General features: G+C 34.5%; 1 protein-coding gene across 40 annotated transcripts in view; it reads right to left on the bottom strand.

Moving 5' to 3' along the window:
* The window catches only part of FOXP2 (forkhead box P2), a 509,955-nt gene that overhangs the window by 426,232 nt on the left and 60,721 nt on the right, over positions 1-23,002 (bottom strand). For all 40 annotated transcript variants that reach the window (XM_070264896.1, XM_070264901.1, XM_070264902.1 and 37 more), the window contains one exon: positions 16,521-16,665. The gene's annotated coding sequence lies outside the window, so the exon portion shown is untranslated. The remainder of the gene's footprint in view (positions 1-16,520; positions 16,666-23,002) is intronic.

The following is a 23,002-nucleotide window of genomic DNA, read 5'->3' as shown; positions in this document are numbered from 1 at the left end:
TTTAAAAGGATAACAAACACACGTCAACATTAGTGGAATATGGCAGATCATAAAAAGATGTGCTTACTTTTGTATTGCAAGCCGTTAGTATGCAGAGGAAAGATTGCACTGAATGTTGCGGGGAATATTTTAGGGAAAGTATGAGACTTGAACTGTTTCTTTAAAAGCTAGGTAAGCTTTAAATAAGCTGAAAGGTGGAGGAAGTACACTTTGGTAATGAAGGCAATGAATCATATGAAGTATTAGGGTATAGTTAACAGATGGACTGAATGGCAGAAATTCTAGATTTTCAACCTCCTAGCTGTGAGATTGTAGAAAGTTACTTAACTCCTCTGTTACTAAATATTCTCATTGGTAAAATGTGTTTAACAACAACCTCTTATGAAATTATATGAATGTATGATGCCAACCGAAGAGCAGCCTCCCTTAGTTTTACATGTATATTAAACAGCATGGGAACTGCTGATTTTTACTTTGCCAAAAGTCAGGGACCTCATATAATGTTATTTTTATCTGTTTCTCTTTTCCCATATAACCCCAGTGAAGAATTTTGTGATATGTGATTCTATGTCACATGCTTCATTTGGGACTTCCTGTTTCTACGCATCTATGAAATGCTAAGGGCAAATCTAACCCCAAGCACTCCCTGCCTTCCTGTCACTCTCTTCTTGGAATCCAGTTCTATCACACCCGCTCCGGAGTGACGACGATAATGGCTAATAATGGCTTAATGTGTTATTCCCTCCATAAAGCATTTATGTTTAATAATAGCCCCCAATGTCCTATAGCTTAAAAGTGGAAAATAAAATAATTTCAGGTCTTATGGAAATAATGAGGAGGAAAGCTGAAATTCTGGGACAGAAAGGCCTTTGGGTCTTCTTTAAGCCACACTACTAAGGAGTGAGTTGCAGCCATTTTGAGGAAACTACATTAACCAGTCCAATATTAAAATTGGAAAGAAACATCAGTTAAGAGCCTTAGGATGTTGTTGTCAAATAACCAATTCAGAGATGAGCATTTAAAGACTATAAAAGAAGACTTTGATCTTCTAAGACTTCTTAATAAAGAGACCTAAAATAAAAATGGCAAGATAGCAACAGCTGGTAAATTGAATGGTGGGTCCATGGATTCTGCTAAATTAGTTTCTGTCCTTGTTGTATGTTTTAAGCATTTCTTAACTTTAAAGTAACAAATCAAAAAAAAATAATAAAGTAATAAATCTTACAAAAGTAAAAATAAAGAAGTTCTTATTACAATGGAGACAGAAGTGTGTTCGACAGCTAATTCCAATTTTAACGTTTCTCTTGTTTTGTACCACACTAACTAATCTTTTGGCAATTGAGTATGACAGGTTGGATAAAACACATCTGGACATAACAAAACACTTTATCCCAAATTCCTTGTGAACTCAAGACTAGGTCAAGATAAGGCTTTGAGGGCTTATCATAAAACAAAAAATTATAAAAGAGCATCACTAATTAGCTATTTTTTCAAATTTAAGAATACAGCCAACAAAATTATGTTATATAGTTTGCCAAAATTTGATATAAGTAATATAAAGCACAAACATAATATCATGTAAAATAGACATTTCAAAAAACTTAATAATGCTAATTTATTTTATCTGCCCTACAATTTACAGTTTTCAGAAAACTTTCAGCTATATTATTTCAGTTAACAGTAGAAACTATAAACTTGCATTTTCTATAGGGAAATGATATATGTGTTAATTCAGCACAAGTCTTATCAGGCCAGTTGAAAAAGCTAGGCTTTGGCATACTTTCAGTTAAAGAAGGCTCTCTTAAGAGTCCTGAGTTAGCTTGTTGAAATTGCTTAACGCGCTAATTGTATAAATGATAGCTCAATAAACATGATTGTGAAATATAATTTATGTTTTTAATCAAAGTTTAACTGACAGTTTAACAGTCAGCACTTCTACGCTTCCACATTTGAACATGTAAACCTTAATCAGAAAACAAACGATTAAAGAACACGAGGCAGCAGAGGCTAACCAAGAATGTCACTTGGTTATTGTAAAGATTAAAAATTGATGCCAAAGTGCTATATTTAAAATATACTTCAGTGATATGGGGCTTAATTTCTAAACAACTTTTCAAAACGTGCAAGCCTTTTTTCCTTTACAAACACACAGTCCAACAGCCTGAACTTTTGTAATACAGACCTCTACCACCCCCCCCAATTCTGCCCAGCCCTGCAGGCAACCAACAACTGCTGTATCTGTGGAATGTGCTCTTTGAACTGTACAAAAGCCTTCAGCCCTTCCTGCATTCTGCAAACAAAAACTGCCAAGTGCAATTATTTCTCTGATTTAACATAATACAAGTGTTACTTCTCCCCCACCCTTAACTTCCCTAGTGCCAGCAATGGCCTGGAATGTCTACATTTATAAATGCATAAAAAAAGAATCATTTTTCCTAATCAAAATTAAATTTGTCTTAGAAGTATAATAGTTCCACTGAACATAATATAAAATTCAACAGGCACCATATTCCCTTTTGTGTATATGTTTTAAGAATTCTATTTCTATAGACGGATTCAAGGATTGAATGGGATTAGTCCTTTTAATTATATGACTACGATCTTCAGCTTGAAATCTTTCTTACAAAAAAAGACAAACACAATAGTTGTTTATATTCAATTCATTTACCAAAAAAACTCATTAGAGCTAATAAAAATATGTCCTTCCAAATGTGAATATCTCTTGATATTCAAAAGAAAATGAAAAGTAAAAGGCAAAATAAGTTCTAAGATAGAGTTTCATAGATATTTAAACTCATCTACTAGTTAAATGTTAGAATAGAGCATTCTTCTATTCTAGATCTAACATAAACTGCTTTTCTTCACTGAGTATGTCCTTGACATTATGCATACCTGAGTATTTTTCTTTCTCAAAAAGATAATATTAAACCCAGTACTGAAGAGTTCTATTTTTTAGGTACCTTAATGCTTCCAACTATTGGTATGTATAAACTAATTATCAGCTGCATTACTCTATTTAAAAATATTTGAAGTTTTGTCCCTAAAATTAAGTTATGAAGAGATAAGACACGCTCATTTATTTCACACAAAAAAAATAATTATCCAGTAGAACTAGACATTACAGGAGATGCTAAGGAAAGATAAGGCATATTTTTGGTCAAAAGAAGCTAATAATCAAGCTACAAGAAGCTGGACATAAATGCATAAAGCAATTAAAGTATAAGAGAAAATATATATGACATATAATTGCCTTTTTTAATTAAAAGGAGTTTGTTCATTTCATGGCCTATTTTAATATCTGAGAACATATTTGAGAACCAGAGGCATCTTATGGTGTTACAAAGCAAGGCTGAACCTAACTGGCTTAGAAGTTGAACAAGCCTACAAATAGGGATGTCTTGTCTCTGCTATCAAATCTTTATCTTCTGTGTCAGTCAAGTCCTTTCTTCTCATTGATGCCATAAAAGCCTTTTTTGCTAATTATGTTATATAGTATTTTATCTTTTTATTGATGGATGTACTTAATTAACATCTTCTGCAAAACATACACAGGTGACGACATAAAGGAAGCTGTCATCAACAACTCTGAAGGCTCACTGCCTCCCAGAGGAGCCGTGCTTGAATTGGGTCTTGAAGGACAGTAAGGGTCCATCTACCACAAGAGGAGAAGAGCACTTTCCAAAGAGACTAGAACATGCAAAGAGATGTGGAGAGCAAGATATCTTTGGGGAACCACTATACAAAGAGAAGTTTCGAAAATATTTTTGGTTGTAGGGTAGGCTAAAGAGAGCTTATATGCATGTTATACTTTGATGCTTGATTTTGCACATATTAATTTACTAAGGTAAAGTCATAAAGAAAGAGAATTACCAAGTTTGAAACCTTAGGATCATCCTGATCTTTTGCCCTATGTACCCATTACCAAGTCCTAGAGAAGGAACAACATGTACAAAAGCCACAAGGCACAAAAGAACCTGAAGCCCTCAATTAACGTGATTAGGCCAGAGAAGGTGGAGTAAGAAAGAAGAGTCAGAAATAGGCCGAGTAGAGAAAGATGACATCAGAAGGGATGGCACAGTCCAATTACTGCAGGGACTTGCAGACCACTCTCAAGAGTTGGTGTGGATTTTACCCTAAGTTCAAGGGAAAATAAACACATTATTTTTAAAGGTAAGTTCTGCTACCTAGTGAGTTAGCTGGGGGAAAAGGGTATAAAGAACTGAGTAGGGGCTGGCCCTGTGGCCCAGTGGTTAAGTTCATGCGCTCCGCTGCAGGCGGCCCAGTGTTTCGTTGGTTCGAATCCTGGGCACGGACATAGCACTTCTCATCAAACCATGCTGAGGCGGCATCCCACATGCCACAACTAGAAGGACCCACAACAAAGAATATACAACTATGCACCAGGGGGCTTTGGGAAGAAAAAGAAAAAAAATAAAATCTTTAAAAGAAAAAAGAGCTGAGTAAAACAGGCGGTCATTACAGTGGTCCAAGTGAAAGTTTCAAACCAGGGTAGTGTCAGTGCGATGTCAAGAGGGAAACACATTTGCAATCAAATTTAGAGGTTGAATTAATGGGATTACGAGAGCGAAGATGAGAAGAACGGATAACCAAATATTTCTGACACAGGCAACTGAGGGTACAATGGTGCTTGCTATTCACTAAGACAGAAAATATCATAAGAAGCATACTTTTAACAGGTGGGACAGAAGCTGGCATTCCTGTGGAACATTCAAATAAAGATATCAAGGAGGAAGTTGTAAATACAGATCTCAAACTCAGAGGAGAAATATGAGCTAGAGATAGACAACTGGGAGTCCCAACACTAATGATGGTTGTCAAAGCTTTGGGAGTAAGTGAGCTCATCTAGAATAATGTACCTACACAGTAAGAAGATATAGACAGAACACAGAAAAGGAGCTAAATTTATGAGGTGGGCAAAGAAAGGGCTCACAAAGGAGACTTAGGAAGAGGAATAAGTGAGAGAACATGAGATGATAGAAAGACGAAGCAGTCAACAGTGTTAAATATTTCAGGGAATACACATGATTGAAACTGTCCTTTAGAGTTAGCAACAATAACGTCACTGAAGGACTTCTGGTTAAGCATAGCAGTCTACACACATGCAATTATATCCACTCCTTCCCAAAATACTAATACAATGCTAATACAAGAATAAAAAGTTAGGAATCCATGACCAAGATCATAGCAGAAGAGGTGACATCCACTAAGACATGCCAACACTTCTTTGTATGTACTACATGGTCTAGCACAGATCCTGAATGAAAGTCGTTCAAGCAATAAGTAAGTACTTCATTCAATCATCCAATCCCCATCTTGTAGAAAAGAAAATTGGTCCACGAGTCAAAAAAATGCAAAGAAAAAATTACACAGAAGTTACACTCCAGAAAAAATTCTCAAAACTGATGACAATGTTCCTATCTCCCTCAGAGTGGACTTAAACAATAGCAATAATTATATTTCTAGATTTTTCTTTTTTCCCTCCTCCTTTTTTCTCCACAAATCCCCCCAGTACATAGTTATATATTTTAGTTGTAGGTCCTTCTAGTTGTGGCATGTGGGACGCTGCCTCAAAATGGCCTAAAGAGTGGTGCCATGTCCGCACCCAGGATCCGAACCCTGGGCCGCTGAAGCGGAGCAAGCGAACTTACCCACTCAGCCACAGGGGCCGGCCCCTAGATTTTTCTTAAAGGTAGTTAAGAATCCACTGTAATAAAGCCATAATTTTTTTCTTTGCTCTTTTTCTTAACTCAAAGGAGCTATTTTTGGCTTAATTAACAAAGATCATTTTCTTCAAGCACAGCCTTAAAGGATGTTAAGTATTCAACCACTATAATTCATATTCATCTCAACTTAGTCTTCCAAAGGACTGTACCTCATGGCAATAGACTAACATTCATGTTGTAGTGCAGAGTAGATAGACAACATCCTTTTCTGAGAGGGAACATCAAAATCAATTCATTCATCAATTATTTATTAAATGAGTTCTGTGGACCAGCACCACTCTAGACGGTGGGGACACAGAGTTTAATGAGTCATATAGGAGTTTATATAATACTGCCTGGAAATGAGGAGAGTGAAAAATAGGATGGCACCTTAAGACAGCAATTCTTAAAATCTAATGAAAAACAAAAATTACTGTTTTCAGGTAAATATTTACATATAAACATTATATATATTAGCATTCATCTCTATAATAAAACTATTGAGACATTATATTTCTTAAACCACCTCAATTCATGATCTATATAGATTTAAATTTAGACAGAACTAGATTTAAAATAAAAACTGACAAATTCAATCACAGATCACATTAACTATAAGAAAATATTAATAAAATAGAAATATTATTTTTAAACTGTAAAAAAAACCCAGACTGTCTTTTCACAAATCTGCTAATAACCAGTTAAATATGAAGGATTTTGAAAATTTAAGAAGCTTGTAAGAAGTGAACACTCAGTTAAAATCTACCTGTACAATTTTACTCTGAAAAATCTGCATGGAAGTTTGAGTTAAAATTTGGTTGGTTATTTCAAAACACATTTGTTGGCGGAGAGAAGACTGTGTTGTGCCTATGAGGAAAAAGAGGGAGGCATAGTGACTGAAAGAGATTCTGTGTGGCAATATACATTTCTCACCTGAAGAGAGAAGCAAAGGGTTGACTAAATCAAGACTAATTAAGGATCCTGGGGAAAAAAAACGGCAATGAGAGAAATGGAAGTTATAAAAAATGTAATGGCAACAAAAAAACTAGTTAGATTTCTTTCTTTGAGACAAATGCTGAGCCACTTCACTGATAATGTCAAATTTAAGAATCTGGATTAAAGGTCTTGCTTTGGTCATTTTACCAACACTGACTGTCTGTTCTTACATCTAATAGAAAAGATAAATATCTTGGCATTAGCTACTAAAAACTATAAAATAAAAACAGCACATGCTATTTTCATAAAACTCAGTGAGAACAATAAAGCAAATTTTGGCTCTACTTCGCCATTTTGCTTAGGATGAAATCTTCAACAAGAATGTCACAAATGTATAAATCTATTAATTACATTACATAAACTTTCCAAACTATCTCACTATTTAATGCCACTGGATGATCAAAAATCAAGATCAAAATATATGCAATAACTCTTACGCAGGAAAAAAAGAGCTTTTGTAAAGAAAGAAATTTCAAAGATTGAAAGAAGCTACTTCAAGTGGATCTTGGGAGAATTTACATGAACTGTAGTGGACACTAGGATGAGCATTTGACAGCAATGTAATGATGAGTAGCCCAACAGTGAAAACAATAATAATGGAAGTTTTATTTAATCCAGATGCCAGGAGCTGTGCAGAATGTTTCATCTCTCCTCACTAAATATCCCCCAAATCCTATGGTGTTAGCATTACACAATGCCTTTTAAAGAGGCAACATTTATACTCTATACTTGATGTGAATAATTTATAATAAAACCAAAATTATCACTTCATATTATAACCCCATTAGAGAGAAAGTTAGCAATAGATTGTAAAAATAAAGATATTCTAAAACTCAGACATTCTACTTCAAGTTATAACCTTAGAGAAACTCAAACACATGCACAAAAAGATATATACATATGTTCATTGTACTATTGTTTGAAATTGTAAAAAATGGGAAACAAACCAATTGCTCATCTACTGAGGAAAGGACTTAAAAGTAACCATGCTTTATTCAAACCATGGAATATTATAGAGCACTTAGAAACTAATTAACTATTACTCTCCAAAACAGCAAAAATGAAAAAAGACTATCTAAGTGTTAGCAAGGTGAGGAGCAACTCAGTTGATGAGGAGAAGGTAAACTGGGACAACCACTTTGGAAGACTGCTTGGTAGGGCCTACTACTGTTGACACTATGATCGAGATAAACGAGGATACAGACACTAAATTGACATGATGATATAGATACCCTGGAAAACAAAAGTTCTACTCCTAGCTACACAGATATACATAATATCTAAAAGACATGTACAGGAGTATGCTATGCCTAATAGCCAAAACCAGGAAAACAAATCAAAAGTCCCAAAATAAAATAGAAAAAAACAAACAGTGGTATATTCATGTAGCAGAATACTAGATAGCCCTCAGGATAGACACCTAACTACACACAATAACATGGAGGAAGCCCATAGACCTAAAATTAAGAAACAGAAGCCTGGGGCCGGCTCCGTGGCCAAGTGGTTAAGTTCACCCAGTCCGCTGTGGCGGCCCAGGGTTCAGATCCTGGGTGCGGACATGGCACCGCTCGTCAGGCCACGTTGAGGCGGTGTCCCACATCCCACAACTAGAAAGACCTGCAACTAAGATATACAACTAGGTACTGGGGGGTTTGGGAAATAAAGCAGAAAAAAAAAAAAAAGATTGGCAACAGTTGTTAGCCTAGGTGCCAATCTTTAAAAAAAAAAAAGAAAGAAACAGAAGCCAGACACAAAACACTATATACTAAAGGATTCCATTTATATAAAGCTCAAAAATAGACAAAACTGGGGCTGGCCCAGTGGCATAGTGGTTAAGTTCGCCTGCTTTGCTTGAGCGGCCTGAGGGTTTGCAGGTTTGGATCCCCGGTGCGGACCTACACACTGCTCACCAAGCCATGCTGTAGCAGTGTTGCACATACAAAATAGAGGAAGAGCGGCACAGATGTTAGCTCAGGGACAATCTTCCTCAAGCAAAAGGAGGAAGAATGGCAATAGATGTTAGCTCAGGGCAAATCTTCGCCAAAAAAAAAAACCCAACACAGACAAAACTGATCCATGTTATTAGAGACCAGAATATGGTTTCCCTGGTAGGGGGTGGGGAGGGATAGTAACTAAAGGGTGGAAAAAGGTGGGGAGACTTCTAAAGCACTGTGTAATGTGCTGCTTCTTGAGCTGGGTACTGATTACACAGATGTGTTTGTTCTGTGAAATTCATCAAGACACAGATTTAAGAGTTTTACAATTTTCTATATGCAACTGCAAAAATCATAAATGTATGATATATACTTCAATAAAAGCTTACTTTAAAAAAAACTAAGAAATCAGACCTGTGTGTATCAACATATATAAATCCTCTAAACCTAATTTTGAAAGAAAATTTTTTTCAGAAGGGCAGATTCGATATGATCCCACTTAAATTTTAAAATCACAAAAAACAGAAGTATAAGAATATAGATAAACACCAACCTCAGTATAGCAATTATCTCTAGAGAGAGAAAATGGGACAGGATAAGAATACACAGCTTTTCTGATATTTGTGGCATTGTATTTCTTAAAAAGAGCAAGAGCGAGATCTGAAGAAATATAACAAATTATTAACATATGTCAAATTTGGATATGTGAGTACCTATTGTGTTAATTTGTGTATGTTTACAATATTTTCAAATAAAAATCTTAAAGCTATCACTTTGGATTCTAGTGTGAAGAGAATCTTTAAAATAATTTTCAGTGAAAAACATTCTTAACCAATTTGCCCAGATCAACAGATTAACAAATGTTTTTTAAAGCATAAGTTACCTGAGATGGCTGGTGGGTGTTTATTTTAGGTAAAGATTTCAGGTCTTAATACACTTAATGCCTTTGGACATACCTAAAATATACTCCATATATGCAAAAAATGGTATACTCTTATTTCCAAAAAGAGAATTTGGGCCTTTTAAGTTGTGCAATAATAAAATCATTAAATATTTAAGAGAGTTGAGCAGAAATGAACTTTAGGTCATAGCTGTGGAGAATATATACCCTCAAATTATTCTTTAATACCTGACCTAAGACCACTTTGTTGCTCCTCTATGTCGTTCCCCAGGGCTATCACCAACAAGGAGCAGGTTAAGTGATAACGGCTGCACGGGTGGAACAGTCAACTCCACCAAACTAGACCATCGACACACCCACTAAAAGTAAGTTACTCATTCCAGAATACTCAGTGCCTTGTCCCAGACATCACTTTGCATCGTTACTTTGGAAGTGGACTCAATGGGTAATGAGCTGGTCCTTCAAACAGATTTGAAGGTTACCATCCATTTTGTGTTTAACAAGAAGTTTTGTCTGTACCATCTTGTCTTTAAAACCTGAAGAGATACAAAGAAAACATGTTTTGCTTTTTTTTCCCTAATAATATTCACTTAAAACCAAGAGCTCAGAGTTTTATGATAAATACTTAGCTTGATTCATTTTATCCTTGTGTTTAAGCATTCTGCTTCTTTGTTACAACCCTCCCTTTAGTGTCTGAGAGCAGCCAATTAAGATTTGAGGTAGTCACTCCGGTGTCACAAGACACAAAGTCAGATGAGACATTTAAGCAAGATATATGGGCTCCTTTCTTAAGATATTAACAGCTGCTTTTGCTAAAAAGCCTACATCATATAAAGAACATGGAGTATTACACCTTTTTTTGTTGAATTTCTATTCTACAAAGAGTCAAATCAGTTAGGAAGATGATTGGTTGTACAAAGCTGCTCCAAGAAACTGGTGCCTTGCTTTTTAGTGAAAACTGAATCATGTGAACGTCCATTTTTCAGAAAGATTCAACTTCGACCTTGTAGTTTGTATCTTGTTAAAACTGACACATCTCTTTTCAGACATTTAATAAATAAATTATCTTGCTTCCCATATTCCAATACATCTTCTCAAGTTGACCAATGCACATCTTTTGAACTCTAATCAAGATGTAGTAGTATATCATTCTCTGAATTACACATTGAAGGGGGAAAAAAAGCTTCTTCGATTGCCTGCTGGGAATTTGTAAAGGAAACATAAATATTCTTTAGATCTTCTTTTAAGAATTTACAAACATTCCAGGTAGGCTAATATAAAGTTACAGAAATACTAGGGCACAAAGAAATAATAACTTTTTAAATATTTCCATGTGGCAATAGAATCCATATTTCCTGAATTCCAGGACTATATCCTTTCCAGAAGAATTCTCTGCTTCGGACTTAATATATAGAATATATGGCTACATACTGCATATTGCTGTATATATAGGTAGAGATACATAGATAGAGACAAAGAGAGATAGAGACACAGAGATAAATATGCATATCTGTGTGTATAAACACATACATACATACAAACATATACACACACCTCCACATATATAGAGAGGCAAGAGAGACCCCTATCATTAATTAAGTGCCTGCTATGCACCGGGTATTTTCTGTTTGATCATTTAATCTTCACATAACCCTATAAGGAAATTATTATCATCATTATTTCTTTTTTTCACATGCAAAAGTTACTCAAGATCAATATAAAAAATACGTGGCAGACCAAACATTTGAACCCAGGTCTGTCAAACGCAAGAGTAGGACTCTTCCTCCATGGTAAGCTTAAAATGAGTTTTAGATAGATTGTAGTATTGCTTTGTGTCTCTTTAACATAGAAAAAATTTCACTCTGGCACTATGAAGAAACATAGCTGGTTTTTAAAACAAAATCTGATTTTATTCCCAAAATTTCAATATGGCAAAGGAAAAGTTGCTACAAAGATAATTCTTAGTTGAATATGTTCAAAATGTAATTCCTTGGTAATCTGGGTTTGGGCCAAGCCAAATCAAAATCATAGATATTTTACAAATGCCAAGTTTTCAGAGAAACAAAAAAAATGAATGCAATAGCAACAGATGCATTCTCCCTAGACATTTGTGTTGAGCCTAGCTATATCCAGAGACTGAAGAAAAGGGGGATTTCTGTATTTCATTTTTATGAATAATAAATTTCTGGTTTCTGTTAATGTCAACCAACTAACCAAGATTATATTCACTCCTTGGAAAATTACCAACAGAATACACTCAGAAAAAAAAGAAGAAAATAAGGAGGAAAAAAAGGAAGGTAAGGAGAAAGAAGAAAGGAAAGTTAAAAAGGGACTAGAGACAAGCCCATATCTAGTATTTTTAAACTGAAACTCTATTTGAAAATTTCTATTCAAAGAAAGAATACAAAGAGCAGCTGTGTTTTTCATTTCGTTTACAACAGACTGATGTTAAAATTAACAAATTAAAGTCCCACTTAGGTGAAAAAGTAAGTCTTTCTGAGGATGATGGACAACTACATAAAATGGACTAAAATTTAAGGAAGGAAGCCACGAACAGCCCAATAAAGATGAGTAGTTCATTACTATAGAATGAGTTTGGGTTATATTATAAAAAGTATCTTTTCAAATTCAAAACTGAAATATCTACCTTAAAGTAAATATGTTTATGCTGGGTAAGTAAATTGTCAAAAGTTAGTAAACACATGCAAGTTTGGAGGTCCTCCTCCATGGACATTAGCACTTCCCTAAATAAAATACATTGCTTTGTAATAGCACAAAATACCAATTTTAAAATTCTACCTTTTTAACTTTAAATATTCAGTGTAGATAGAGTAAATTTGAAATTATCTCACTTTTTCTCAGAATTCTACTGAACAGAATCATTGAAATTGCTTTTTAAATATTTTTTAAAAATTATATTAAACATGCAAAAAAAGTATCTAACATAAAGACAGTTTTTTAGAGCAGTTCAGATTTACAGGAAAATTGAGCAAAAAGTACAGAGAGTTCCCATATACGTCCGTTTCCCCATCCCCAACACACACACAGTTTCTACTATTATTAACGTCTTGGATTAGCATGGTACATTTGCTACAACTGATGAGCCCATATTAAAACTTTATTATTAACTAAAGTCCAGAGTTCACCTCAGGGTTCGCTGTTTGTTTTGTGCAGTTCCATGGGTTTTGAAAAATAATAATGCCATGTATCCACCAATACAGTATTATACACAATAGTTTGACTGCCCTAAAAATCCCGTGTTCCACCTATTCATCACTCCCTCTCCCCATTCCAACCCCTGATAACCGACTTTTTTTTTTACTGTCTCCACGGTTTTGCCTTTTCCAGAATATCAGAGAGTTGGAATCATACAGTATGTAGCCTTTTCACATGGCTTTATTAACGCAGTAATATTCACTTAAGGTTCCTCCACATCTTTTTGTGGCTTAATAGGTCATTTCTTTCTACTGCTTAGTAACAGTCTATTGTATGGATGTATCACTATTTGTTTATCCACTCACCTATTAAATGACATCCTCGTTGCTTCCAAGTTTTGGCAATTATGAATAAAGCTTCTATAAATACTCGTGTGCAAATTTTTGCACGGACATAAGTTTTCAATTCATTTGGGTTAACTACCCAGGAGCGCAACTGCAAGACTGTATGGTAAGGATTATATTGTATGTATGTTTAGCTTCGTAATAAAATGCCAAACCGTTTTCCAAAGTGGCTGTATCACTTTGCATTCCCACCAACAATAAATCAGAGTCCTTGTTGTTCCACATCCTCGGCAGCATTTGGTGCTATCCATGTTTTGGATTTTACCCATTCTAATAGGTATGTCGTGGTATCTCGTTTTTATTTGCAGTTCCCTAATGATACAAATATTGAGTATCTTTTAATATGCTTATTTGCCATCTGTATATCTTCTTTGGTTAGATCTGTTGTTTTAAACTGGGTTATACGTTTTCTTATTGTTGAGTTCTTTGCATATTTTGGACACAAGTCCTTTATCAGATACGTGTTTTAGAAATAATTTCTTCCAGTCTGTGACCTGTCTTTTCATTCTCTTAATAGTGTCTTTCTTACAGCAGAAGTTTTTCATTTTAATAGAGTCTAGCTTATCAATTTTTTTTCATGGATTGTGCTTTTGGTGTTTTATCTAAAACCCAAGGTTACTTAGAGTTTCTCCTATCGTATCTTCCAGCAGTTTCATAGTTTTGCATTTTACACTTAGCTCTATGATCCATACTTAATTAATTTTGTAAAAGGTATAAGGTTTGTGTCTAGATTTTTTCTTTTTGCATATGGATGTCCAGTTTTTCCTTTGCCACTTTTTGAAAAGAATATCCTTTTCCCATTGTCTTTTCTTTGCTCTTTTGTCAAAGACCAGTTGACTATACATGGGTGGGTCTATTTCTGGGCTCTCCATTCTGTTCCAACGATCTGTCTATTCTTTCATCAATATCATACTGTCTTGATTACTGTAGCTTTATAAAAAGTCTTGAAGTTGGAGAGTGTCAGTCCTCTGATCTTGCTCTTCTTCAATATTGCGTTGGCTATTCTGAGTCTTTTGCCTTTCCAAATAAACTTAAAATTCAGTTTATCAGTATTCACAAAATAATTTGCTGGGATTTGATTGGGATTGTGTTGAATCTATATATCTGGTTCTATAGATATCTATATATATCTAGATCTATAGATCTATAGATGTCAGGAAGAACTGACATCGTAACCATATCGAGTATGCCTATACATGGACACAGAATATTTCTCCATTTATTTAAATCTTCTTTGATTTTCTTTCATCAGAATTTTGTAGTTTTCCTAATATTGATGTTGTATATATTTTGTTAAATTTATACCTGCGTTTCCTTGTTTAGTTTTTTTGGTGCTGGCATGATGGCAAATCCCAGTTGTTCATTGCTGGTATACAGGAAAGCAGCTGACTTTTGTATGTTAACCTTGTTTTCTGCAACCTTGCTATAATTGTTTATTAACTCCAGGAGGTCTTCTTGGTTGATTCTTTGGGATTTTCTACATAGACAATCATATCATCTGCAAATAGACAGTTGTATTTCTTCCTTCCCAATCTGTATGCCTTTTAGTTCCTTTTCTTATCTTACCACCCTAGCTAGGACTTCCACTATGATATTGAATAGGAGTGGTGAGAGGGAACATCCTTACCTTGTTCCTGATCTCAGCACAAAAGCATCTAGTGTCTCATCAATAGCTTTTCACAAAGCAAATTCCCATGCAAACACCAGCCCAGTGAATAAACAGAATGTTGCTTACACACCAAAAGCTCCTGGAACCTCCACCCCAATTTCTACCACCTACCTACAATTTAACCATTATCTTTACTTTTGTGGTAATCACTTTTCAGCATCGCTAAACATTATAGTCTAGTTTTGGAACTTGATATAAAAGAAATCATATAGTATTATTCTTTTGTGTCAAGGTTTTTTTACTCAACATTATCTTTATGAGATTCAACTGTATTATTATTGCTATGCTTTATCCATTTTCATTGCTGCAGAGCATAGGATCAACAAAATTTTTCTGTAAATAACAATATTTTCCAATCCTTCATCAACCTCAAACCAGTAAATGAGAGTTCACTACTGACCCACCAAATTTAAATAACTTTTTAAATTTCATCACACTTTCAATAAGAAAAATCAAAGTTTTAAGTGAAGAGCAATTGTTTCAGGTCAGTGAAAGGAATGCTAATATTTCTAGTCTTTCTTAGGTATCTCTCATTCAATGATAGAAAGATTTACAGCTGAATATATCTAAGACCAAAATCAAAAAGTTTCTTTTTAATGCATAGTTTCTGCTAAATTCAAGAATCCTAACTCTCAATTATAGATTGTCAAGAATGGCCACAGTGTTTTGTGGCTCTGTCAGAAAGTTCCAAACAACAAGATTAAACACGAATCTAGAATTATGGAGATTTCTGACTGTAGACTATTTTGACAACTTTGTCAGATGCTATATCAATAAAAATATCACATTCAAAACCTGTAAAGATTCACGTTTCAATCTGGAGATTATAAGTATTCTAATAAGTATTCATTTTATATTGCATAATTTGCACTTACAAAAATCCAAACAATACTCTATCACTGAGTTCTTTCACTGAGGAATGAAAAAGGTTACCAGTTGTTAAACAAAAGTCACATTTCCAGCAGTTAAGCCATTACGTTGCATATCAAGTGCCTTATCACAAGGCTGACGCACTATGTAACTTCCAGATAATAGTGGCGATGACAAGAAATTTCCTTCCAAATAATCTTCCTAAAACAAATATTGCCTTTAATCATCATTCTTTCTACCAATTTCTGAACAGTAACTGAATTCTGTGTTTCTATATAATCATTAATACACATCTTTTTTAAGTTCTTCCTAAAAAGACAAAGAATCAGTCTTTCCAGTACGCTGAGCTGACAAAATTTATATATTTTTATAGTAGATTATGGCTAGGAATGCAGTCCAATTCAGTTTCACTATGCAAAGTGAAAAAAGGACTTAATGTCTCTCTTACTGGAAGGTGGATTTAAATAGATATATTAAGATAGTCTTATTCTCAGATATGAGAATAAAAGAAAAAGAAAAAACCAAAGTTTAGAGAAAAAGGGATTATGACAGCACAATTGCAGATATTAAATCAAAGGAAGTTACCTTCTTTTCATCAGAATGGTCTCAAAATTCTTAACAGTTCTCTACCAGAAAATAAAATTAAAATTAATCCATTTTGCATTAAATATTATTATCGTAAAGCATCACTTTATATTATTAGTTAGAAAATGTCAACAAATAGAAATTTAAAAGTGGCCAACAAAAACACCTGTATTTTTGTAGAGAAAAAAATCCAAATAATATTGTCAACACATATTTTTCTACTAATACCCAAAATAGCCACAAAAACTGAGCGATGGAAAATATAGAGTACTGATGACTTACATTTGGAAGGTTAGACTTTAATTCTCTCTCCCAGGATTGAGGAGTTTTATTCTTTGTGCTTACAATGCTTCTTTCTCCAGGGTATTCTTCTACTTCCAGAATAGGTCAGGACACAGCTTCAACAGACTTCTATTATTTGTTTGATCTAGGGGGAAATTATACTTTTAATCAATTATTACAAAATGCAGCAAACTTTTTTCTTACTGTGCTAGGGGGTGGGGGTTTCTCATTATTTTCTATTGGATCTGAGGTGAACAGAAAAAGTAGGAATTGCCATTGTTGAATATTATAATAAATAAATCAAGTACTTTAAATTAACACCACTAAAAGAAATCCACATCTATCTTCCTTTTCATTTTTATAGCTAAGCAGCATAGCAAGAGAAAATTAATATTCAAAATCCAAATGACTACAAAAGCCTACTCAAATGTATTTTTAAAAGACTTTAACATAATTTTGCAAATCCATGAGTTTGAATGGACTGGCAGAGACGATTAGGTATCAAATATTTTTACTCATTCATTTTAATGTCTTAGGGCTAAAGAATTACAGGATGATTAGAAAAGTGTAAAGGAAAATCCATTTTTAAAAATTTTAATGGAATAATAAAAAGAGATGATTTCAAAAGCATGAGACAGACCAGAAACAGATAGCAGAGGGTCTGTAAGACAGGGCAAGAAATTTGCAATAGGAATTTCAAAAATGGTACAAAGGTTGGGTACCTGCTATTCAAACGAGGCATGTTGGTCAAATCAGAGTACATAACATGGGTACACTCTAAATCTGGTGTCCTATTAACTCTCTAACAAAACTGTAAGATGTAAAAATGCAACAGATGTAAAAATGCAACACATCCTATCCTTTACAAGGACACAGAAATGTGACATAAGATTATCTGACCTTTGGGGTATGAACATCCACAATTTTAAGATAATTAATTCTATTCTACAAATTTTATCAAATTGTAGGTTTCTAATAATGGAGATTTTCTGCCTCATTAAAATGAAATATTAAGATAAATGTCTTCAACTTGTACCATATGCTGGATCACACCCTCCTGCCTTACTTTAAAGTCATTCCTATTGCCTTCCATTAAATAATAAATTAGAACATAGGGAGAGAATTTAGAGAAAAATTGGAAATAAAATACAGATGTTTTCGGGAAATACGTCTGCTAGCACTTTACAGCCAGTTTTTGCTCAGAAACTTAAGACTATCCCATTTGTGATTATTATTTAAAAAAATAAAAACTACAGTGGGAAAATAGTAAACAAATGAACCCAATCAATATCTATATCAGAATAGCCAAACACAAAAACCAAAATATATGTGAGCAGAATGGATCTGATCACAAATTGATACCTGTTTTTGATCCCCTTCTGTTTTTAACCATTGTAAGTGGTACTTGCAGTCATTTACCTGGCATACCTCAAAATTATTTTAAGGTGAAACAAAAACACAAATCTTACGACCAAAAATTAAAGCCATATAAGGAGCAAACTCACTCAAGACTAGATTTTAGGATTACAGAAAAACTACTATGTTTTCTTTTCCAAAGATTCAACTAACCCTGGCCTAATTTAACAGTCTTACTACTAAAACTTATCAACATGTACTTTCTATATGAATATTTCCATATGGCTTTTCAAACATAGGTAGTTAGTTCTACTTTAGTCTCTAGAACACAGAAATGGTTTTGCTGTATCTTGGGTCAGTAAAGATCAATGCACATTCCTTTAGGGAAGCCTTTTGAACTGACAAAGGATGAATGATTGACATCAGTAACAAATACTTTTTGTTGTCCTGGACTGACATGTCATTTATAGCAATACCTATGCTAATTAATGCCATACATATCTACCAGATGTGTCAGAGAAATAGGCCAGACCCTTCACAGAATATAGCTTGAGTGTGGCTAAAATTACGTTATAGATATGGAAATGAATCCTTTTGTGATAAAGAACTGATCTCTCCCTCTCTAAATATACACATACACATACATAAATATACACATGCATATAGACTATACCTTCTATAATAAAGAAAGATGCACTTGTCTATACAACTAGCTATATCTTGTCTTTTCCATTGATAAATTTTTTTTACAAAAAGCAAACACACAAATATTATACACACATATACACACACACACACACAGATTATACTTTCTATAATAGAGAAAAATGCATTTATCTGTACAATTAGCCATACCTTGTCTTTTCTATTGACAAAACGTTTTTTACAAAAAACAAACACACACAAATATGTATACACACATACACACACACACACACACACAGATTATACTTTCTATAATAGAGAAAAATGCACTTATCTGTACAATTAGCTATACCTTGTCTTTTCCATTGATAAAACTATTTTTTCACAAAAAGCAAACTTTACCTTGCAAAATTCAAAAACACTATAATCCTAACCTGAAAAATTACAGGACATAATGTACTAAAATACTAGTTGGGGTCTTCACAAACTACATTATCATCATGACATCTCACCACTTTACACTGAAATTTTGTTCCCAGATTGTCTTAACTACACTGCAGAACATCAACAGTGGGAACCAGGTATTAATCGTCTTCATTTCCCCACTTCCTAGGATAGAACTTCGTATACAGTGGGTAACAGTTTGGTTTTTTTTAAGTAAACAGATAAGTTCAGTAACCTCATTGAAATTATGTATAGCATTTTTGTCAGTGAATTCAGTATATACAAAGAAAGAATTGCTAATGTTGGCATTAAAACTCTTACTCATTAAATCAGATAAATTGGTAAAGACTTTACCAGTGTACGTCTAGCACATAGCTGGCACTCTACAAATATGAACTATAATCAGAGTGAGCATTCCTCCTGGATTGCCTGGACAGATGTGGTTTACACTTATTGAAATTATTTATACCTATCCCTTTCTTTCTCAAAACTGTGCCAGTTTGGATAATAAGTTAACATAAGTTACATAATAAAAATATTTTGTTGGCATTAGAATTAATAAGATTCTATTTTGTTAACATTAATAAATCCACATAGACGGCCAAAGCTTTACTAAAATCCTCACATCCTTGAAGGTAAACATTTAATCATCAGCATAGGAATCACCTCCTAGATGACAAATCCAAATGTGACTTTTTTTTTTTTTGGTGAGGAAGATTAGCCCTGAGCTAACATCTGCCCCCAATCCTTCTCTTTTTGCTGAGGAAGATTGGCCCTGAGCTAACAGCAATGCCCATCTTCCTCTATTCTATATGTGGGATGCCTGCCACAGTGTGGCTTGATAAATGATGTGTAGGTCTGCGCCTGGGATCCGAACCTGGGAACCATGGGTCACTGAAGGGGAGCTCGCGAACTTAATTACTACACCACGGGGCCGGCCCCACCAAATGTGACCTCTAAATTCTTGGTTTGCTTAACTTGTTTAACTTATTTAGCTTATTTTTCACTCCTTCCTTCTTAAAACTCTCCCTTTGGCTTGCTTGACACCCCTCTTTCTTGATTCCTCTCCTACTTTTCAGACCTCCTTTTTTCAGTCTCTGCTAATTCCTATTCTTACATGTACATACTCAATGTGAGCTTTCCCAAGACTTTATTCTAGTCCTTTTCTTTTCTTAATTTGCATTCTATTTCTTGCATCAACCACCACCTGTTGCAAATGATTCCCAAATGTATATATCTAGTCCTCTCTCTGCTGACCTGCAGATTTTAAGTTCCTACTGAATATATAATCTCCTATCTGGTCCCCCTTCCTCCAGTATGAATCCACTCTAATCCACACTCCATAACACAACCTAAGCACTTTTTACTTTTTTGTTTGTTTGTTTTCTGAAATGCAAATCTGACAGTATTCTTCCTAGACCAAGAAAGCAACCAACAGTTAGGGAGGGAGCAAAGTCCTGCAAAGGATTCAAAGGCAGCAGAAGACAAGGGGGAATCCAAGCCTACTAGAAGAATAGGCGATCTGTTCCTGGTATCTCATTGGTAATCCAAGCACGTTTCACTTATAAAATTGTTGCATGTGGTGGTTAGGTTTCAAGGCAAATATTACTAGAAAGAATAGTATGATAAACATCAAATACATCATGAAGATCACAAAATAAAATACCCAAAGATAAAAGTGTAAAGCAGCTAGGTGCAAGATAAAAGAAAGTTGCAGGGTACTGCAGTAAAGTCTCTAAAGAGGTGGTTTTTAACCCCGATCAGGTTACCGTATTTGCTGTGTAGGAATGCAAGTTTAGGCTTGCCAAATGTGAATTTTCAAGAGAGGCTGGAAAACTATTGTGTGTGTGTCTGTGACTGTGTGTACGTGTGTTTGTTACTGTGTGTGAAAGATCCAATTTTCAAGATTTAACAATGAATTTCATATTTTTTTAAAAAAATAATAAATATCAACAAATAATATTTGCAAGCTCTGTAAGAGACACAGATCATCCCTTTTTGACATCAAGGTTAAATTGATGGGCTAGCCTCTAACACAAAAGCCATGTATAACATGGTTTCTGAGTTCTGAAGAACCAATAAAAAGTCTTATGATATGCAATCCATTTACATTTTAAGAAATCCTTACTATTTAATTTTATTACCTAAAACAGCCTGTGAATGCAATTCTCCATACTCCCTTTTGTTCAGTTCTTTATCCTCTACTGCCTCAAATATCTTCATTTGAATATTCTGGTTCTGACCTTCTTCAAATTAATAACGGCTTATATATTTTCAGAATTTTATTTCAAACCTTCTTTTTACTTAAGAACACACAAGTTTCAAAAATATATACCAAATGTCTCTATAAAGCATCTTAAAAATAATGTCTCTTCCACCTCTACAATGATAGTCTTTTTCTCATTTCTCCAATGACAATTTCAAATTCATATCCCTTACACTCACCAAACATCTTCAAACATTTCTCTCATCATTAAGCTTTGCAGAATATATCAGACCTAACAAAGTTCTTCAAATATATAACACATTTTTATAACCTATTAGACTGGCATAAGGGAAGGGGTGAAACACATTAAAACCTAAATTCAATAAATCTGACTTCAAATCATGCAAATATTTCCCTGATGCGTTTTCTTACTAGGCATCAGTTAGTGTTTAACAGAAGGAGGAGTTGCTCAATACCTACTAAATAAACCAAAACGTATTAGCCGAAACTTAAGGCCCTTCATCTTGGGATGAAATCTGCCTCTCTTTGACTTTGTTCCACTAGTCTCTACATTCCAGGATCGAACTTAACATTTCATGTTTGCCTTTATCGGTCTTTAAAGTCTCAATTTGCTCCACCTAGAACGTCTCTCTCCTCTCAAATTCCATTTGTTCAAACTGTAGCATACCTTTCAAGCCTCAATTCAATTACCATCACCTCCGTGAAGCTCTCGCTTATTTTCTTAGCCAGAAGTAATCGACTCACAAAGCACTTTCTCTACAGCTCCCTTTTGAAAGCTGTTCACTTAATCTACCATGTAATACATTTGTCCACATATCTGATTTCTCACATTTAATTAAAAACTATTTGAAAATAGAGAATATGTCTTATTCATCTGCGTCTTTCTTAACAACCTAGCTTTATTACGAAGGAAGTACTGAACCATTTGACAAGGAATGCCGAGCAAGGCAGAAGCAGAGCTACGGTGTAACGCAAAGGAAGACAGTTATGTTAAACCCTTCTTAATCTTTTATGTTCATCAATTCCAGGAAATAATTTTCACCACTATTATTTTCAACTTTTAAATAAATCTGTCAAAAATATGTCTCATGGAGGACAACCAAGTCATTATTTGACTGACTTCTGTAGAAAACATACTGGACAAACTATACTAAGATAGTCAAATACAATACTTGGTTTTAAACACCTACTCTCAAGTTCTGAATAAACATTAAAATTGAGAAGCCAAAACAAAATCATAGGTTGTCTTTTAAGAAAATCATGTTATATGATAATTTGTTTAAAACGATATAACAAATCTCTCATAAGAACTGCTAAAGTAACTCTCTATGTCTTATAGAAAGTAGGATCAAAACTAGCATACCCAACAAATCTGGGGTCACCCAAGGAGTTGTTAATAAGAGTTAGAGAGAGAAGAACAAAATTACATTCCAAATTCTAATTGCATTAGTAGTAAACTGTAGAGTTGTTTTTGGTGTTTTTTTTGAGAAAGATTAGCCCTGAGCTAACATCTGCTGCCAATCCTCCTCTTTTTTGCTGAGGAAGACTGGCCCCGAGCTAACATCCATGCCCATCTTCTTCTACTTTATATGTGGGACGCCTACCACAGCATGGCATGCCAAGTGGTGCCACGTCCCCATGTCCACACCTAGGATTCGAACCAGAGAACCCCAGGCCACTGAAGCTGAACGTGCACGCTTAACCGCTGCGCCACAAGGCTGGCCCCAAGTAAACTGTAGAAAATGGAACATCTGCACTTCAATTATTTTAAGGAAGAGAACTTACCTGCATAAACTTCAGGCCAAGCATG

Source organism: Equus caballus, chromosome 4, assembly GCF_041296265.1.
Source record: "Equus caballus isolate H_3958 breed thoroughbred chromosome 4, TB-T2T, whole genome shotgun sequence".
NCBI lineage: Eukaryota > Metazoa > Chordata > Mammalia > Perissodactyla > Equidae > Equus > Equus caballus.
The sequence above is the reverse complement of the archived record's forward strand: the minus strand, read 5'-3'. Positions and strand labels throughout refer to the sequence as shown.